At 49.7% G+C, this 18,003-nt stretch overlaps 1 protein-coding gene across 2 annotated transcripts in view; it reads right to left on the reverse strand.

Moving 5' to 3' along the window:
• Nucleotides 1-7,177: 7,177 nt before the first annotated feature.
• LOC142586857 (zinc finger CCCH-type with G patch domain-containing protein) overlaps nucleotides 7,178-18,003 on the reverse strand; it is a 59,612-nt gene continuing 48,786 nt past the window's right edge. The window contains exon 12 of one of the 2 annotated variants that reach the window (XM_075697741.1): nucleotides 7,178-7,597. The gene's annotated coding sequence lies outside the window, so the exon portion shown is untranslated. Of the gene's footprint in view, nucleotides 7,654-18,003 lie in introns of both variants that reach the window. The other variant, XM_075697734.1, reaches the window with a different exon arrangement.

Raw genomic sequence — 18,003 nt, forward strand, 5'->3', positions numbered from 1 at the left:
TATGTATAATGGCACGCTGTGATTATGTATTCGCTATACAGTGCTGCTTTATGTAAGCCATGATGCGTTTTGTGCCATATTTGTACCCCACCCCTGCAACGGCCCAACCGGCCAACAGTACCTTCAAATAAAAAATAAAAATAAATATCCACACCTGCCTTCTCTTCACAGACGGAAGCGTCAGTCGCTATCGCTGTTTTTATTTCTAGTAGTGCAAAGTGATAATCTAAAATACCATTCAGGAATTGATAGGACAAATGTTTAACATTATTTGGAAAAATGTAATAAAACTCAGTCATAGGGATCGGAGTAGAGCTGGTTAATAAGTTTACCTCAAAGAGGTGTACTTGTAATAGGGCGCATGGAGTTGGCACAAAAACAACTTGAGGGCGCCCTGAAAGAGACCGCTGATCATATTATATATATATATATATATATATATATATATATATATATATATATATATATATATATATATATATATATATCTGTGTGTGTGTGTTCTGATCCATTAATGAAAACGTAATGAGATCTCGTCTGTGGTGGTGATGGATCTTTATGTCAGTTACCGTGGTTTTCCTTTGAGATAATTACTTCCTCCTCCTTTATGTGCACAACCTTGATGTGCGCCGAAAATAACCTCCTGTAGTATATACTCTGACAATGACGCCATCCATCCAAAGCCTGCTTCCAACCTTAAGATAAGATCTGGTAGGAAAATTATCATCTCTATTGAAGGAAATGTAGCTCTCGTGTGCAAGAATAAAACAAAAAAAAACGCCTTGTGTAGCCAAAGTAAACGTTTAAGGCCATTACAATTTACAATGAGTCTCTCTCGTAGCAAATGGAATGCATAGCCAATTTAACGGACTGGGAGCACCAAAGGTAGCCGTCTTGTTGTCAATAGAAAGGTTACGTTCAATACAGCATAGGAAGTTCAAGTTTCGGTAGTGTGCACAAAATTTACAGCCGCTACAGAAAAAATATTAATCCAGCGACCAGTGCCGTTACTACCGAAAATGAAGAAGCTACACTGTTAGGAACGGCCTGCAGAGGTGCCGACATGCAAAGTTTTCTAAGCCAGCTGCAGCTGTGAGCGTGGCGAGCTTCCCCGAAGAGACCATGGAAGCCTTCGCCACCTGCCGCGGTGACTCGTTTCGTAGGGGCGACGATGTGCCGCGTCAAGCCCCCCCCCCCTCCCCCTCAGCGCCGCTATGACTAAACACGGTCGGCGGACCAAGCATTGTTCGTGGATTCGCCGTGTCCGTTGTTTGAAGCAAGGGAGCCACTGGAAGATATTTTGCGCGGCCGTCTCACGGGGCTAAGAAGTCAGGGACGGATGCGGTGACCATTGTCTGCGGGGTCAACACTGGGATGAAGAGGCGCCTGCTCGAGCCAAGCCCCGTGTCTCCAAGAACCCACTCACCTCGGTGTGGTCAGCAAAACCTGTGTGGAAGTGTGTGTAACCCTCCTCCAAAAAGGCGGGTCGACTACGATGGCGTTGGACACTACGAATTGGCGGTGAACTGCTGTTTTCCCTCACCTAGGGGTCTAGGGAGGACGGAGTGTTTATAAGCAGCTGTTGTGCGGCTGCTGAGTGTACTTTCTCTCGCAGTCATGCTAGACTGATGAACTGCAACGTCCTTATGTATATACTGTAAATAAACCCATATTCCTCGTTCTCGATGAGAAGCAGTCCTTCCCTTCAACAACGTCCTCAGCTTGGATAAGTTGGACGACAGCATGGGCCAGCTACCATCTATTTCATGCCCGACTCCAAACATTACAACACCATGACCGCAACTCCCGAGCCTCTTGTTAATGATTCACTATATGATAATCATTGTATACCATACTTTTATTATTGCCTTTGGCATAATTATTATATTTAATTTTTGATTTCTTCTTGTATACAAGACAGAGAGAATACAAGACGAAACCGTATGCCATAGGCGGAAAGTTTTCATTCTTTTCGGGGGGGCGGGGTCCCGATCAGCGTTCCGTGTGGTGTGTGTGTGTGTGTGTGCGTGCGTGTGCGTGTGTGCGTGTGTGTGTGTGTGTGTGTGTGTGTGTGTGTGTGTGTGTGTGTGTGTGTGTGTGTGTGTGTGTGTGTGTGTGTGAATTGTTCCCTTAAGTGACGGCCTCACGCGAGCAACGAGACCTCATAGTAGGAGACACTTCAATTTCACAACCTGAGTCCCTCGCACCACGAGACTGACGTCTGTCGGATGAGCCATGCGACAAGCTGATTCAGTTAAAACACGCTAGGGAGATATATGTTTTGTGCGTATTAAGTCGCCCTGGTGTAGTTACTAGCCCTGCCGTGCTGCGAATGACTGTGCGCGGATAACGCTTACGCGACCCGCGAGCCGTATCTCATTGGTGGTAATCATTGATGGGTGCAATGATAAATGCCTAGCAGGGATGGCTGCTAACTTTATGCGCACTGTTTTCCTTTCCGGGCTGTCTTTCCACGCCCTTAGTGCTACAGATCGCGTAGTCTAAGTTAAAAGACAGGGGTAATTGGAGATCGCTGACAGATGCTGTCCTGTAGTCAATGGGCAGATGGTGATGATGAATCTAATTTTCGGAGTCGCGATGAATAGCGCAGCTGTACGAACCGTGCGCCCCCGCTGCCGGCGTTCTTCATAATGCCAGCGCTGTGACAGCGACCGCTCATGGTCATCCAATGAGATATTTACAGGTTTACATGGTCCGTGCATTGGACTACGCTTTTTATGTGAATTAGTAAGTGAATGGTTACTACAATTTATATGGCCGATATAACTAATGTATAGACTCGTGTAAGGGCCGCACTTTCTTGTCGCGATTTTGACGAATCTTACATGGGACCGGGACATTTGATATAATTTTGCCAACTACGAGCCTGAAATCCGCCGTTAACCTCCGCGATCGCCTCCTCTCGCCATCTCGTAGCGACGCGCGAAAGTACGCTGCGCGCGAATATTCGCTGTTGAGCGTGATCGGCATAAGCGCACCGAACTCGATTGCTTCTCGGTTGGATTTTTTTTTAATGGCTGTCAATGTGGCGGTGCGGCCCTTACACGCATGCGGCCCTTACACGGATTTATGTGGTAAGGATTGGGTTGGAAAAACTTTAATAAAAGTCCTGCAGGACGCATGTCAGTGCGCAGTGGGCGTCTCCCACGCAGGGACCGACAGGGAGTACCTGGTGGCCGCTGCGCGAGCCTGCTGGACGGCCCATTGCTGGTCTTGTAGGAGCGGGCTTCGTATGGTCTTCTCCCACTTGTCGGAGGTAGAATCGGACGGAGCGTTTCTGCACTCCCAGAGCACGTGTGCGAGTGTCGCCGTGACCCCGCACGAGGGGCACGCATCGTCTGGGTAGATGTCCGGGTAGATGGATGTGCAAGGTGGCGGGGTTTGGATAGGTATCTGTCTGTAATAAGCGTAGCGTTAGCGCTTGCGGCCTGTTTAGTTTGGAGTGCGGGGGTGGAAAGAGACGTCGTCCCAAGTAAAAGTGTTTGGTGATTTCATTGTAGGTTACTGGGGCATCCCTGTTCGCCTCCAACTCATCGAGACGTGGTTGCCCGGGGGTGACGGCGCGGTCGGTAAGCGCGCGCGCAGCGTCGTGGGCTGTCTCGTTGAGGTTGGGCGGGGCGCCCGGGATCCGACCCAGGTGGGCGGGATACCAGATGACGGTGTGGTGTTTGAGGGTGCTCGGATCAGCACCGCGGAGGACGCGTAATGCCTTGTCGGAGACGACTCCTCTCTCTAACACTTTGATGGCCGGTCTCGAGTCGCTGAATTTTGTCGTTCGCTTATCGTCGAGCATTGCCAGGGCTATGGCCACTTGCTCCACCACCTCGGGGTCACGTGTGCGTACCGTGGCGGCGTTTAAAGTCCGTTGCAAGGACGAGAACGCTACCGCGGCGATGGCTCGGTTGCATCGGTAGGCGACGTCGTCCGCTTTCTTGTTTATTCGAGTTGAGGAATGCGGTGGCCCGGGCTAGGCGCCTGCCTCGATTACCTTCCGGATGGACGTTTCGCGGAATGGGTGCGATCGTGATCAGGTCGCGGAGCTCGCGGGGAACCGGCGTAAATTCCGGTGGATCCTGGGTGTTCGGTGGGAAGTACCCGAGCTCGCGCAAGATGTGACGGCCGGTCTTCGTCAGCGTCAGTCGTATCATCTGCGCTCTCTCCTGAGCCTCAGCGATTTCTTCGAGGGTATTGTGCACCCCGAGCTCGAAGAGTCGATACGTCGGCGTCGTGATCGGGAGCCCAAGGGCCCGCTTCACTACGTTTCGGATCAGTGTATTGAGCTTGTCACGCTCCGATTGTTTCCACTTATGTATTGCTGCGACGTAGGTAAAGTGACATAGGACGAACGCGTGTACGAGACGCAGCAGATTGTCTTCTTTGAAGACGTGGTGACGGTTGGCCACCCTGCGTACGAGTCGTATTGCGTTGTCCGTCTTTGTCGTTAGCTTGTGGACCGTTTGGAAGTTTGATCCGCCCGCCTCGATAATCATTCCCAGTTCTCGGATGGAGTCAACCCTGGGGATTGGGCGACAGTCTCTGGTACGGACGGTGATGTTGCGCCCGGTCGGTGGTTTCCATCCCTTAGGCCTTTTGCCTTGTCGTTTTGGGCTGTACAACAGCAGCTCCGATTTGGCGGAAGAGAGCTTGAGGCCCGTGTGGTCGAGGTAGGATTCGGCAGTTTCGACTGCCTCCTGCAGAGCGGATTCGATAAAGCCGTCCGACCCCGCGGAGCACCAGATGGCGATGTCGTCCGCGTATACCGTATGGTTGAGGCCTTGTATCTTCGAGAGGCGTTCGGAGAGCCCAATCATCACCAGGTTGAACAGCATCGGCGAGAGGACGGAGCCCTGGGGGGTGCCACGCTATCCGAGCTCGACGTCTTCCGACGTGAGGTCTCCGGCACGGTGCACGGCCTTGCGACGGGTTAGGAAGGAGCCGACGAACTCGTAGAACCTGCGCCCGAGCCCTAAGTCCGCGATCCCCTTAAGTATTGCCGAGTGCTGGATGATGTGTGGTAAGAATCTTCCTTCGTGCAATTGTCTTATACTTCGCTATCACTGTTGCGCATGGCTGCTATTGACTGATTTCGAGCAAATCCTACTTGGCCTCATTTCGATTACTGAGTGAATTATATATATTCATGACGTATGCATGCAAGTGGCGATGTTTAATTCCATCCCTAATAAATGCTGCAAATAAGTAGAAGAATTTTTTTCATGAGTTCTTAGCGTTGCCTAGGGTAAATAGAAGCAATCCTGATTCACGTGCGTTTCACATGTCACTGAAGTCTGCAGGGTTTTTTTTTTTCTTCAACGTTAAAAGAACACGCAAAGCAATTTGAAGCGAAGCGAACATACAGCAACATATTCATCCTCTAGGCATAAACTATCCATTCCATTAGAAATAAATAAATGTTAGTTGAGTATAGCTCCTTCTCTTTAAAAAAATGTAATAAACTTTGTACTGAGTATATGTTGTGGGAACGGCGCGGTCCCTCAGTCCACGCCCAAGTTCCAGTCCCCAATCCTGGCCAGCCGCGCCCAAGAGCGCCCAGCCGAGCCACGAACCACTGCTCGCGTTCACGAGTCACTTTGTCCCCCGCTTCTTCGACTACTGGCTCCGATGCCGGAGTTCCCATATACTGCCCCTCATTTTTCGAAGGCGATGATGGCACTGGCCCACGGAGGCGGGCAAACATTGCAAACTGCTGCTCCGAACGAGGATCAGCGAAGCAGGCAACGTACGAGTTACCAAGGCCTTCCAGGAACCCGAAGGCCATAAACCTGGCTGGCTTCCCGGACGTACGCTTCGCGAAGATGCGGCAGACCAGGTGGTGACGTCTCCGAGTTGTCGAGGTCTTGCAGGAACCAGAAGGTCCTAAACCATTCCCGGAGGCACACCTCGTCCGGTCTTCCTCCTCGGCCTCGTTCTGACGAGTGCAGGCAGCAGGTCGCCGGAAGTAGTAGCCGCCCGCTCGCTGTAATTTCACCGCCCAGACACCACACGACACCGCCCAACACAGTTAACAGAAGGGGAAGATCGCAGATCATGATGATCGTCGCTCGAACGGTGCCGCTTCCACTACCGTTGGCAACTGAACTCAAGCGCACATGAGGTCATTTTTCGTTGAACTCCTCCACTTCGGAATCTTCGTCATCGTCGTCTTCGCTGCCGGCGGCCGGCGCCGAGTAACCGCCGCCAGAGTCGGAGACTTCGCCCTCCTCGGGCTCGGACGAGGACGATACGCGGCTCTTGTTCCCGGCTTCGCTACCCCACGAGCGGTTTTTCCGAACCGTTTTCAACAGCTTGTCTTTGCGTGCCTTGGCGGCTCCCTTACCGTCAACGGTCCAGTCGTCGTCGCTCTCCGACGCCTCCGAGTCGCTGGACGCAGCCGCGACGCCGGCTTTGGAGCCACGCTTGGTATCTGTGCTTCGACAACTTGTCACGTTGATGCAAAACCGCGCCGGCAGGTCCCTTTTCCAATGGTGGTGACGCGAGCTTCCGCAGCGCGTAGGAGACGACTCCGCCGGCAGGCGTCGCTACTGACCGGGAAACGGTCTAGGAAACGGTATGGAAACTGGCGCTGCCCGCCTTCCCCACGATCGTGGTTCGTCCCGGAACGCAGCCCAGGGCCCCACGTTGGGCGCCAATGTGGGAACGGCGCGGTCCCTCAGTCCTCGCCAGCAGGCCCCAGTCCTGGCCGGCCGCGCCCAAGAGCGCCAAGCCGAGCCTCGAATCGCCGCTCGCGCTCACGAGTCACTTTGTCCTCCACTTCTTCGACTACTGGCTCCGTTGCCGGAGTTCCCTTAATATTTAAATATATTGTCTGTGCATGGCGTTCACAGTGGATATTTAAAAAAATATATGTTGAACTGAAAAAATATGGATGAGGTAGCCACCGCTGATGCTTCTAATGCGCTTGTCTTCCTGTTTTCAGGATTTGCAGACACAAATCGAAAGTATGAATTAAAAGCCGTGCACGTCCGCGCCAACAATGGTGCAGTAAGCTTTTAATCACAATAAAATTTCAAGTGCAAATGCAGAGGCAACTTAAAAGAAACCTCAAATGATGTGGGTAACAGAACTCTTGTAAATAAATGACACTTTTGGGGGGGGAGGACCCCTGAGCCTCCTCCCCCCCCCCGTAGTCGGTGCCTACGTCGTATACGCTTTATTGTATTTGGTTAAGGATTTATTTCTTTCATATATTCGGCTATATTTTTGTTATATTACCACCACGTTATTGACCATCCCCCATAGTCGCTTTATGCAATTATGCAACCAGGTCACCAAGTCTCGTGGAAGTGGCGGGGGACATCGCTGGTCGTGTGTACGCCGAGGCGTAGTGTATATAGACGTCCTTCCCGCCGCAGGCCTGCCTGGGAGGCGATGTACCGATCACCCACGCGGTCACGGCCGCAAGTCCCCCGGACGCCGGGAGCACCCCTGGACAGCCTCCGCTGCACCTATTCCGCAGCCACATCAAACACACCGCCCAGGCCCGGGGCTCCAACGGCTGCATCCCGGGAGCTCCCGTGCAGACCGACGCGGCCCCAGCACCAGGGCGCGGACCATCCTGCAGGAACGACTCCGGCATGCAGAACGTGGCGGTGCCCTCGGACGATGAGGGACCTACGGACACGGGACACAGACATCAAAGTCCGTAACCAATTAGCTCGCAGCTGCATCACTACGCCCGATCCAGATGCGGCTCCGTGGCCACGCATTACACTGCACAAAATCCAAATGGTGACGCAGCGCAACGGCGCTCTTGTATAATATGTAAATGCAGATTGTCCATCAGCCCAGGCCACCTCGTTTCACTTCTGTCTAGAACAGCACAGTTTAATTTACATGATTAAAACAATGGCATTACTTGATTTCTCTCTTAATAGGTGGTAATGGAAATCGCATGCATGTTCTCAACCTACAGAAGCTGCAGCTTTACAGGTGAAGTCGAGAATCACATCCGCGACTTCTCCAACGAACGTGGAGAGTCGTGAGTGGCGTCAAAGTCATCCCGAGAAGTTCACCGCCCTTCCTCTGGCAGGACAGGAAGTCATATTTCCGGAAAACTCCAGGAAAACCGGTGAGTTCTCGGACACACTCAGTACCAACCCCATGCGTAACGCGCTCTGTACAGTCAGTGGAGTTAAGGAAGAGTTTGCGAATAACCGCGAACTCTGCGCGTAGTTCGCAACAGATTGACAAGAAGTGTACGAAGGCCCCCTCGAATAAGCACAAGTGTCGAAATAATGCCTCGAGAGTATAATTACGGAAATGAAGCGCCTCGGAAAATAGGCAAGAAGCGTCGGTGGGCAGCCAGCAAGTGGCGAGGCTTCCTAGAAAAATATATCTATAGCAGCCCTCTATAGTATTCACATGGAATCGATAAGCAGTGACGTGGATTCAGCAAAGCAGTCTTCGTCCTGACACTGAGAACGATAGCGTTGAGCACGAAGGCGGGGAATAATTTAAGCCTAATGCGCTCTGTCAACATACTTCATGACCTGCCGTGGTTGCTGTGTGGTTATGGTGTTGTGCTGCTGAGCTGAGGTCGCGGAATCGAATCCCGGCCGCGGCGGCCGCGTTTCGATGGGGGCGAAATGCGAAATCACCAGTGTACTTAGATTTAGGTGCACGTTAAAGAACCCCAGGTGGTCGAAATTTCAGGAGTGCTCCGCTACGGCGTGCCTCATAATCAGAAAGTGATTTTGGCACGTAAAACCCCATAATTGTTTTTAAGCATGACATGAATACTTATGCTAGTCCCATTTATCGCCGCCAATATTGAGTTTCTGCATTAGAGCGCAAGGTTATTCTATAGATGATGTGAACAAGATGCTTGCCAAAGCTAGGCATTGATAAACCCTCGTCAAGCCCTTGGGCGTCGCCCGTTGTGCTTGTTAAAAGAGAAAGTGGCACCTGGGCCAGCATTGGGCCACTCTGGGCCAGCATTGGATTGGGTTGCACTTTGCCAATATGCCAGCACTGGTTGAAGATTGGTACCAATATCTGCCAGAATTGGCCATGCTTGGATCATTGCTGGTGTGCTGCCTGTTTTGGCTGGTTCTTTATATACGAAAGGCTAGAGACGTCATTCCCCACGCCGCAAGCTGCCGTCGCCGCGACAGCTTGAGCAACAGTAATCTTTACCGGGAAACGTATGCGGGGAGCGCTATACGTGCTTCGCATTGCTATTAAGAACGCCTTATCGTCAATTCTATGGTTCGAATGCTTGTGTTGTGCTTGTTCTTTATTGAAACGAATGCTGTTCTGTATGTTGTATGCGTGATTCCAAAGAATGTATGCACTTTTCGCTTCACTTTGCCGAGTGCTCGAAGCCTCCGCCTTACGGGGTGCAAGCCAATTGCTTCTGACCTGGCGCTGCCGTCGGGATCGGCCCACATTTGTGCTAACGGACGCAGACACGAAAAATGCCGACCACCAAGAGGCTAACAGCTTCGCAGCAAAAAAAAATATAATCATCATCATCATCAGCCTGGTTACGCCCACTGCAGGGCAAAGGCCTCTCCCATACTTCTCCAACAACCCCGGTCATGTACTAATTGTGGCCATGCCATGCCTGCAAACTTCTTAATCTCATCCGCCCACCTAACTTTCTGCCGCCCCCTGCTACGCTTCCCTTCCCTTGGGATCCAGTCCGTAACCCTTAATGACCATCGGTTATCTTCCCTCCTCATTACATGTCCTGCCCATGCCCATTTCTTTTTCTTGATTTCAACTAAGATGTCATTAACTCGCGTTTGTTCCCTCACCCAATCTGCTCTTTTCTTATCCCTTAACGTTACACCTATCATTCTTCTTTCCATAGCTCGTTGCGTCGTCCTCAATTTGAGTAGAACCCTTTTCGTAAGCCTCCAGGTTTATGCCCCGTAGGCGAGTACTGGTAAGACACAGCTATTATATACTTTTCTCTTGAGGGATAATGGCAACCTGCTGTTCATGATCTGAGAATGCCTGCCAAACGCACCCCAGCCCGTTCTTATTCTTCTGATTATTTCCGTCTCATGATCCGGATCCGCCGTCACTACCTGCCCTAAGTAGATGTATTCCCTTACGACTTCCAGTGCCTCGCTGCCTATTGTAAATTGCTGTTCTCTTCCGAGAGTGTTAAGCATTACTTTAGTTTTCTGCAGATTAATTTTTAGACCCACTCTTCTGCCTTGCCTCTCCAGGTCAGTGAGCATGCATTGCAATTGGTCCCCTGAGTTACTAAGCAAGGCAATATCATCAGCGAATCGCAAGTTACTAAGGTATTCTCCATTAACTTTTATCCCCAATTCTTCCCAATCCAGGTCTCTGAATACCTCCTGTAAACACGCTGTGAATAGCATTGGAGATATCGTATCTCCCTGCCTGACGCCTTTCTTTATTGGGATTTTGTTGCTTGCTTTATGGAGGACTACGGTGGCTGTGGAGCCGCTATAGATATCTTTCAGTATTTTTACATACGGCTCGTCTACACCCTGATTCCGTAATGCCTCTATGACTGCTGAGGTTTCGACAGAATCAAGCGCTTTCTCGTAATCAATGAAAGCTATATATAAGGGTTGGTTATATTCCGCACATTTCTCTATCACCTGATTGATAGTGTGAATATGATCTATTGTTGAGTAGCCTTTACGGAATCCTGCCTGGTCCTTTGCTTGACAGAAGTCTAAGGTGTTCCTGATTCTATTTGCGATTACCTTAGTAAATAGTTTGTAGGCAACGGACAGTAAGCTGATCGGTCTATAATTTTTCAAGTCTTTGGCGTCCCCTTTCTTATGGATTAGGATTATACAAAAAAATATACACACAGAGAAACACAGGACGGACATGCCCACGAAAGATACGTTCGGTGGGCGGGAACAAGAAAACAACGCAGTTCACAGTTCTCTGAATAAAAACAAAGATAGCAAGAAGAAAATTGGGTAACCATCAGAGCTTAACACTAGCACCACCGCGTGAAATAAGGCTTTAGGCGGACGACATGTACAATCTCTGTGCGCGGTAATCGGCGCTGACTCGGCGGCGCGCCTCCGTCTGGAATGAATTCATAGTTCACGTCACTCACACGCATTAAGACTTTATATGGTCCAAAGTACTTGCTCAATAGTTTCTCGCTGAGGCCTTGCCATCTGACTGGAGTCCAGAGCCAAACTTGGTCATAAGGTTGGTAGTTAACTTGACAATGGTGAAGATTGTACAGTTGCACTTCTGCTGTATTATGTACACGCGGGCTGGTTTCGTTGTCTCGGCGCGCTGAACGTACTCGTCGGCGTCAGGAGTTAGCTGGTCGAACCGGTCGGCGTTGTCATAGGGAATCATGGCGTTTAGCATCGTTCGAAGTTCTCGACCATAAAAAATACGAAACAGCGTAAAACGTGTAGTTCCCTGCGTTTCAGTGTTGCACGCAAATGTTACGTACGGTAAGAGTTCGTCCCAAGTTTTGTGCTGCACATCTACATACAGAGCAATCATGTCTGCCAACGTTTTCTTTTGTCTTTCCGTCAAGTCATTAGTCTGAAGGTGGTATGCATTGGCCTTTCGGTGGCTAGTGTAACTCAGTGTGAAGATGTCGTTTATGAGCTTTGCCGTAAACGCTTTCCCTCGGTCAGTAATGGCGAATGACGGGGCGCCGTGCCGGAGCACAATGCGGTGCATAAAAAACTGGGCAACTGAAGATGCTGTTCCGCGTGGTAGCGCTTTCGTCTCAGCATAACGAGTCAAATAATGAGCCGCGACAATGACCCACTTGTTTCCAGAAGAGGACAAGCGAAATGTCCAAGAAGTTACATTCCCACTTGACAAAACGGCGCACGCTGCGTCAATATGTTGGAGTAGGCCTGCTCGCTTTAAGGGTGGTGATTTCCGTCGCTCACATTCGCGGCAGCCTTTCCTATAACGCTTAAGGCAGACAATAAGTCCAGGTCAGTAGTATAGTTGGCGCGCTCTAGCTAATGTCCTCTAGTAGTCCTAGTGACCGGATGTAGGTTCGTCGTGGCAAGCTAACGGAACATCATTTCTGAGGGATTCTGGCACGACGAAAGAGGATCTGTCACTGGGTCCTGTATTTCTTTTGTATAAGGTGCCCTCTCTAAGCAAAATGAGGACAGTTCTCGCGAAGTTGAACAGGGAATGGGCGAGGATCGGCCCTCAAGGTGATCAACGATGGGCCGTAATTCTGCGTCGGTTCGCTGTCTAGAGAGCAGATACGGCACACTGAGAGTTCCCAGGAAGGCGCTGGCATCTTTCGCGTCTGGATTGTCAAATTCGAGAGGCGCGCATCATAGCGTGTCAGCATCTTCACGTTTTCTGCCTGACTTGTATACGATGGTGAGATCGAATTACTGAAGGCGCAGACTCCATCGTGCTAATTGTCCAGAAGAATCGCGGAGGTTGACCAACCAGCACAAAGCGTGATGATCGGTGACGACCTTAAACGGTCGGCCGTAGAGATACGGCAGAAACTTGGTTGTAGCACAAATCACCGCTAAGCACTTGTTTTCTGAAGTAGAATAGTTCGACTCGGCACGTGACAAAGTGCGGCTTGCATAGGCTATAACTCGCTCAATTCCGTCTTACCTTTGCACCAGCCCCGAGTCCGACGTTGCTGGCATTAATGTGCAGCTCCGTGTCAGCGTCCTCGTCAATATGACCGAGCACGGGGGGTGAACACGCACAAGCCCAGAAATCGTCGCTCACTTTTCTTGTCAGTTGGAGCTGGAAAAGTGGTCATAGCGGCAGTCTTCTCGGGGTCGGGCTGAACTCCTGCGGCGCTCACGAAGTGACCGAGGAACTTCAGTTCTTCGCAGCCGAAATGACATTCTCAGGCTTGAGTGTGAGGTCAGCCGATCTAATAGCTTCGAGTACTTTCAGAAGGCGACGAAGGCGTTCGTCAAAGGTCTCAGAAAAGACCACCATATCATCGATAGACGAGGCAGTTTTTCCACTTGAGGTCAGCGAGAACGGAACGCTGTATTGAAGCATTTCTTTCACTTGCATCTGAATTACATGCCGTTCCTGTCGAGAAACACGATAAGGCTGTTGCCGTAGGGAGTGCGCATCGTCGTAGATGATGATCCAGTGTTTCGTAATCGGTGTTTAACGTATCTTAGACGAACGTGCGAAAACTCCAGCAGCAACTCGCACAGTTTTTTTATTTTTGTTTTTTAAGCTTTATTTGCCTCTTCCTTCGACTTCCCCACTGCTGCTGCTACTGTGGCTGCTGCTGTCTGGCACACCGCGTGGAGGGGGGGGGGGGGTCAGAGCGTGTGTTTACATGACAGGATCGAGACAACGGAAAGGCGTTTAGACCCCGCCGCGTCGAATGTGCGCAATGCCCTCTGGAGCTCCCTGGACGTCGCCAAATTGGCCTCTTGACAGCTGTAATTATCCGTGAACCCACTCAAAAGAATTGCAGAAACTGCAGCGCTTTCCCTTCTACTGACGTGCGACTACAGAGGGTACGTTGATAGAACTGTAGAGAGGAGGGAGGAGAAGAGGCAGTTCCCATTCAAGGTTAAGGTGATGTGAGAAGGCAAGGAAACCCTACTACTATATACGACAGTGGTTGCGGGGAAACTGGATAAGCTTAAAAGGTACGGTACAGTACGTTCCTGCTATTTTTAAAAAATAAACACCAGGCAAATATGTCAAGCGGAAAAATTGCGCAGGGTGTGCAGAAGCAGAGCCGCACTAATTAAAGGGGTTGGGACACCAAATTTTGAGGCTATAAAAAGCATGTTGTAGGCTGCTTCCGTATGCAAGGACACCCAGAACGAGGTATTGGACGCTGCAAACATTTCAAAATAATTTTAATTCAGCTCCAAAGAGTCATTAAAAACTCCTTCTCGTAGTCGAGACCCATCGCTAGCGCGGCAGTTACTACGTCGCAGAGGAGGAACGAAAATATTGACGTCATAGCACACCAGCACAAAAACGTGACGTATGATGAGTAGCGATGAAATGCCGATTACGGAGCCTGCTGAGTCGAGCAACCGAGCATAGCCTCCACTACGACCGAGCTACAGGCATATAGAAATCCTTTCTTAATGCAAAGAAGGGGTAAGGCGTGCAGACACGGACAAAAGAGGAGAGAAGTGGACAACACGAACGCCGCACGCCGGCCCGCGAACGGCAAACTGAGTGCGGCGAGTTGCCCTGCGGACAGGCCTTGTCGCCGCACGCCGTTTGCCGTTCGCGGGCCCCCGTGCGACGGCGGTTTTGCTCGCGAACGGCGAGATTTCCTCGCCGTAGAGAGTACGGACCCGGGACCCATTTGTGCGGCAGCCGTACGGCGAAGCGGCCAATCAGCGACCGAGGAGTGGTCACTCTGGCATCGACGGCAGCTTCACCGCCTCTGATCGTTCGACGCCGCCGATATCGTCGCTAGGCCTTTTCCGGTTCACTTCAAAGGTAAAGCTTACGGCGCTTCGGAATGAATCGCCGACTCTCACAAGCCGCAATATTTTCTTACCGTTGTTGTCGCTCTTCGCCATAATTATAATAATCGCGACACATGCACTTCGAATCGCCAGTGGTTACCCTCTGCTGGCAGAGCACGCGTATGCGCGAGCAGACGACGCAGCATAGTTTTACGTCACTATTTTTTGTGGGCCACGTGACCAAGCCATGTTGCGTTTCCTCCTCTGTGACGTCATAGCATCCCCCGGAGCCCAGAAACCGAAATCGCTCGGTATAATAATGCTATTATTAAATTATTTATCGGATATATATGAATCCCGCTGTGTGTATCGTGCTCCCTGAAGCATGACGCAACGTTTGAATCAACAAACGCATGAACGAAAATTTTGATGTCTCCACCCCTTTAAAGCGCACCGCAGGGTCCAGGCGACACCACAGAACACCTACACGACACTACGGAAGCGGTCGACCGTTAAATCAACACTTCTGTGCCCGCCGCGGTAGCTTCGCGGCTATGGCATTGCTAAAGGTCGCAGATTTGATCCCAACCGCGGTAGCCGCATTTCGACGGGGGTGAAATAGAAAACGCACGCGCACTTTGATTTTGGGACACGTTAAGGAACATCACGGTGTCAAAATTAATCCGGAGTCCGCCAGTACGGCGTTCCTCATAATCCGATCGTAGTTTTGGCACGTACAGCCCCATAATCAAATTAAAGTTTAATACTTCTGCCACGATGCGCTGTGCCATGTAAGGCAATGAGAATGCTGAACCCTCTCAGAGGTTATGAAATTTGGCGCACAACAACGCCTCAAGCATACACCTCTCCCTGTGTGTTTTGTGTACTACGCAGACGAACAGCAGTGGTGCACGCATGGTAACGTTTAACATCAACTCACCACTGTCGTGTTAGACTAAACGTTGAAGAAATTAAGCTTTCGCCGTCAACATCACCACTAATTATCGTCAATCAAAGCAACCAGCACAGAAAGCTTCGCTTACATCGATTCCCACAGTGCGTGGGATCTGCATGATTTTTTTTCTCCGAAAGGGCTGGGCTGATGTCGAAGTCGCGGAGGGATGCTTCTGCAGTGCCGATTGCTTCAGAAGCAAAACACTCGGCCACTTCGGCTACTAGGTCGGCGTGGGCGATGACAGCACCAGAGAAAATGCCGATGCTCGTAGATGAAATTCGTGACGAGAACCTCAGAGTGGCCGTCATGGGGGTCAATAATGCTTGTTGGCACGCAGACATCCTGAGACAGCAGGAGAGAGTCACTGCTTTCCGCAACTGATTCACCTTGTAGTAAGCCCTCACACACCACTTGAACTACGACACTTGCACGCCGTGGTAACGTGACAGTGTCGTCAATCACGTGAAAGTGGCTCTCGGAAAGCGGTTGTCGTTCACCTCTGCGGCGTTCTTCCTCGATGAAGTGACGAGGCGCTGTCGAAAGTCGATGATAACCCCGTTCTCCTTAAGAAAGTCCATGCCCATGATTAGGTCTCGCGAACATTCACGAAGAATGGGAACGAACGTAGAACTGCGAATCTACATTCTAGCCGCGCACGTACCCAGCGGTGTGACGACATGCCCGCCAGCTGCACGAAGTGGCGTTCGGCTCCAAAGCGCCGTCACTTTCTTCAGAAGGCTGGCCAGTTTTCGCGCTGGCTATTGAGTAATCGGCTCCAGTGTTCACTAAAGCATTGACTTTGCGACCGTCGATCAGTACAGGGATGTCGAGGGAAACTCTTCTTCCGGGGTCAAGTGATGTCGTTGTCGATGTATCGTCGTTTCCCATGCGCGTTAAGTGCACAGAAAGACGACTTGAAAACACCGAATTAGGGTTTGATTTATCCTACATGCGTAATGGACAAATGGTGCAACAGAATCTCCCTGGAGTGATGTATGCGGACGACATAGTGCTACTAGCGGGCAATAAGAGAGATTTACAGACACTAGCGAATATTTGTGGCAACGCAGCAACAAATCTAGGCCCCAAGTTTGGCACATAGAAATCGGGAATTATGATTTTAATGAAGAAACGAGTAATTACGTGGTGTCAATTCGACAGCAAGTCATACCCATAGTCAAGCAATATAAATCGGCGTATACATAAAGGAAGAAAAGACTTGCTCAAGCACACACAAAGAGAATCTCCAAATAAAGGGGAAGCGGAATGCTACAATAATGAAACACAGAGCACTGTGAGGCCACAATAAGCATTAGGTGATGCATGGAATCTGGAAAGGAGTAATGCTTCCAGCGCTAACGTTCGCAAATGCCATTCTATGTTTAAAATCGGATATGTTGTTGGGGTTGGAAGTTAACCAAACATCGGTAGGCCGGTTGGCTTCGAAATCCCATGGCAAAACCACAAATGAGGCAGTGCAGGGTGACATGGGTTGTATCTCTTTTGAAGTCAGAGAAGCACAGAGCAATATTTGTTTTCAAAAAATACTCAGGAACATGGATGAAAATAAATGGGCAGCTAAAGTGCACAAGTATGTGTACTTGAAGAGCGTGGACACAGAATGGAGGAAGAGGTCTAGAAAGTTTGCAACCAAGTACAGGGTAATTGAAACTGTAAATAGACAACAAGGAGTCATCAGAAAGTGATAGAAACAGAGACAGTTAATTGCATGCAATGAATGGGAACAAAAAGGACCATGTAGATTTACAAGAACGAGAAGAAATTAGAAGCGAAAATCTGTGTGATAACACAAAGGGCACTGCCTTAAATTGGAGAATCGAGCCGGTTGCCGAAGGACAAAAACATAGCAAACATTCGGAGCTAGACGAGGCATGTGTACGCTGCAGCAAAAATCCAATCAGCACATCCTAATGGAATGCGAAGAGATTCCACCCAGTGAGAACCGTACGCAAAGTACACCTTCCAGAAGCGCTTGGGTTTAAAGTAGATGGAAGTGTCTACCAATCAGCAGTCGAGATAAGCAAGAGACGTTAAGAGGAAGCTTTAGCTCGGGCCCAACTCCGACGCGGCCTATTCAAATACATGTAAAACGCAAAAACGTTTTTATGAGATAACCCCTGGACCGATTTTAATGAAATTTGTTGCATTTGAAAGAGAAAGCTGAATTCTAGTGACTGTTGGAAGCGGAATTTCTATTTAGGGCTTCAATTTTCTTAAAAGGATTTTCAAATATTTGACCGTTTGAAAAAAATAGAAGCACAATTTTTAAAAATTGATAGCTCTGTATCAAAAACAGATATCGTGGTCCTGTGAACGGCATCCATTAGATCATTGAAAGCGGACAAATTCGATATGTCATTTTACATCTTACGCGAATTTGTAACGTTGTTTACAAGGGTTCTACAAAAGCTGTATTTCTATGTTACTAAATTTTTTGAGATTCATGTGTAATATATCAATTTTGTCCGCTTTGGATGTACTATTAGATGCATTTCACAGAATTGTATTATCGTTTTTCCTTTAGGAGTTACGGAGTTGTAAACTTGGCAGTTCTGTTTTTTGGAAATTTCGGATTTTCGCCAGTTTTTAATAAAAGATTGACGCCCTAACTCA

This window comes from Dermacentor variabilis, chromosome 1 (genome assembly GCF_050947875.1).
Source record: "Dermacentor variabilis isolate Ectoservices chromosome 1, ASM5094787v1, whole genome shotgun sequence".
NCBI classification, from domain to species: Eukaryota; Metazoa; Arthropoda; class Arachnida; order Ixodida; family Ixodidae; genus Dermacentor; species Dermacentor variabilis.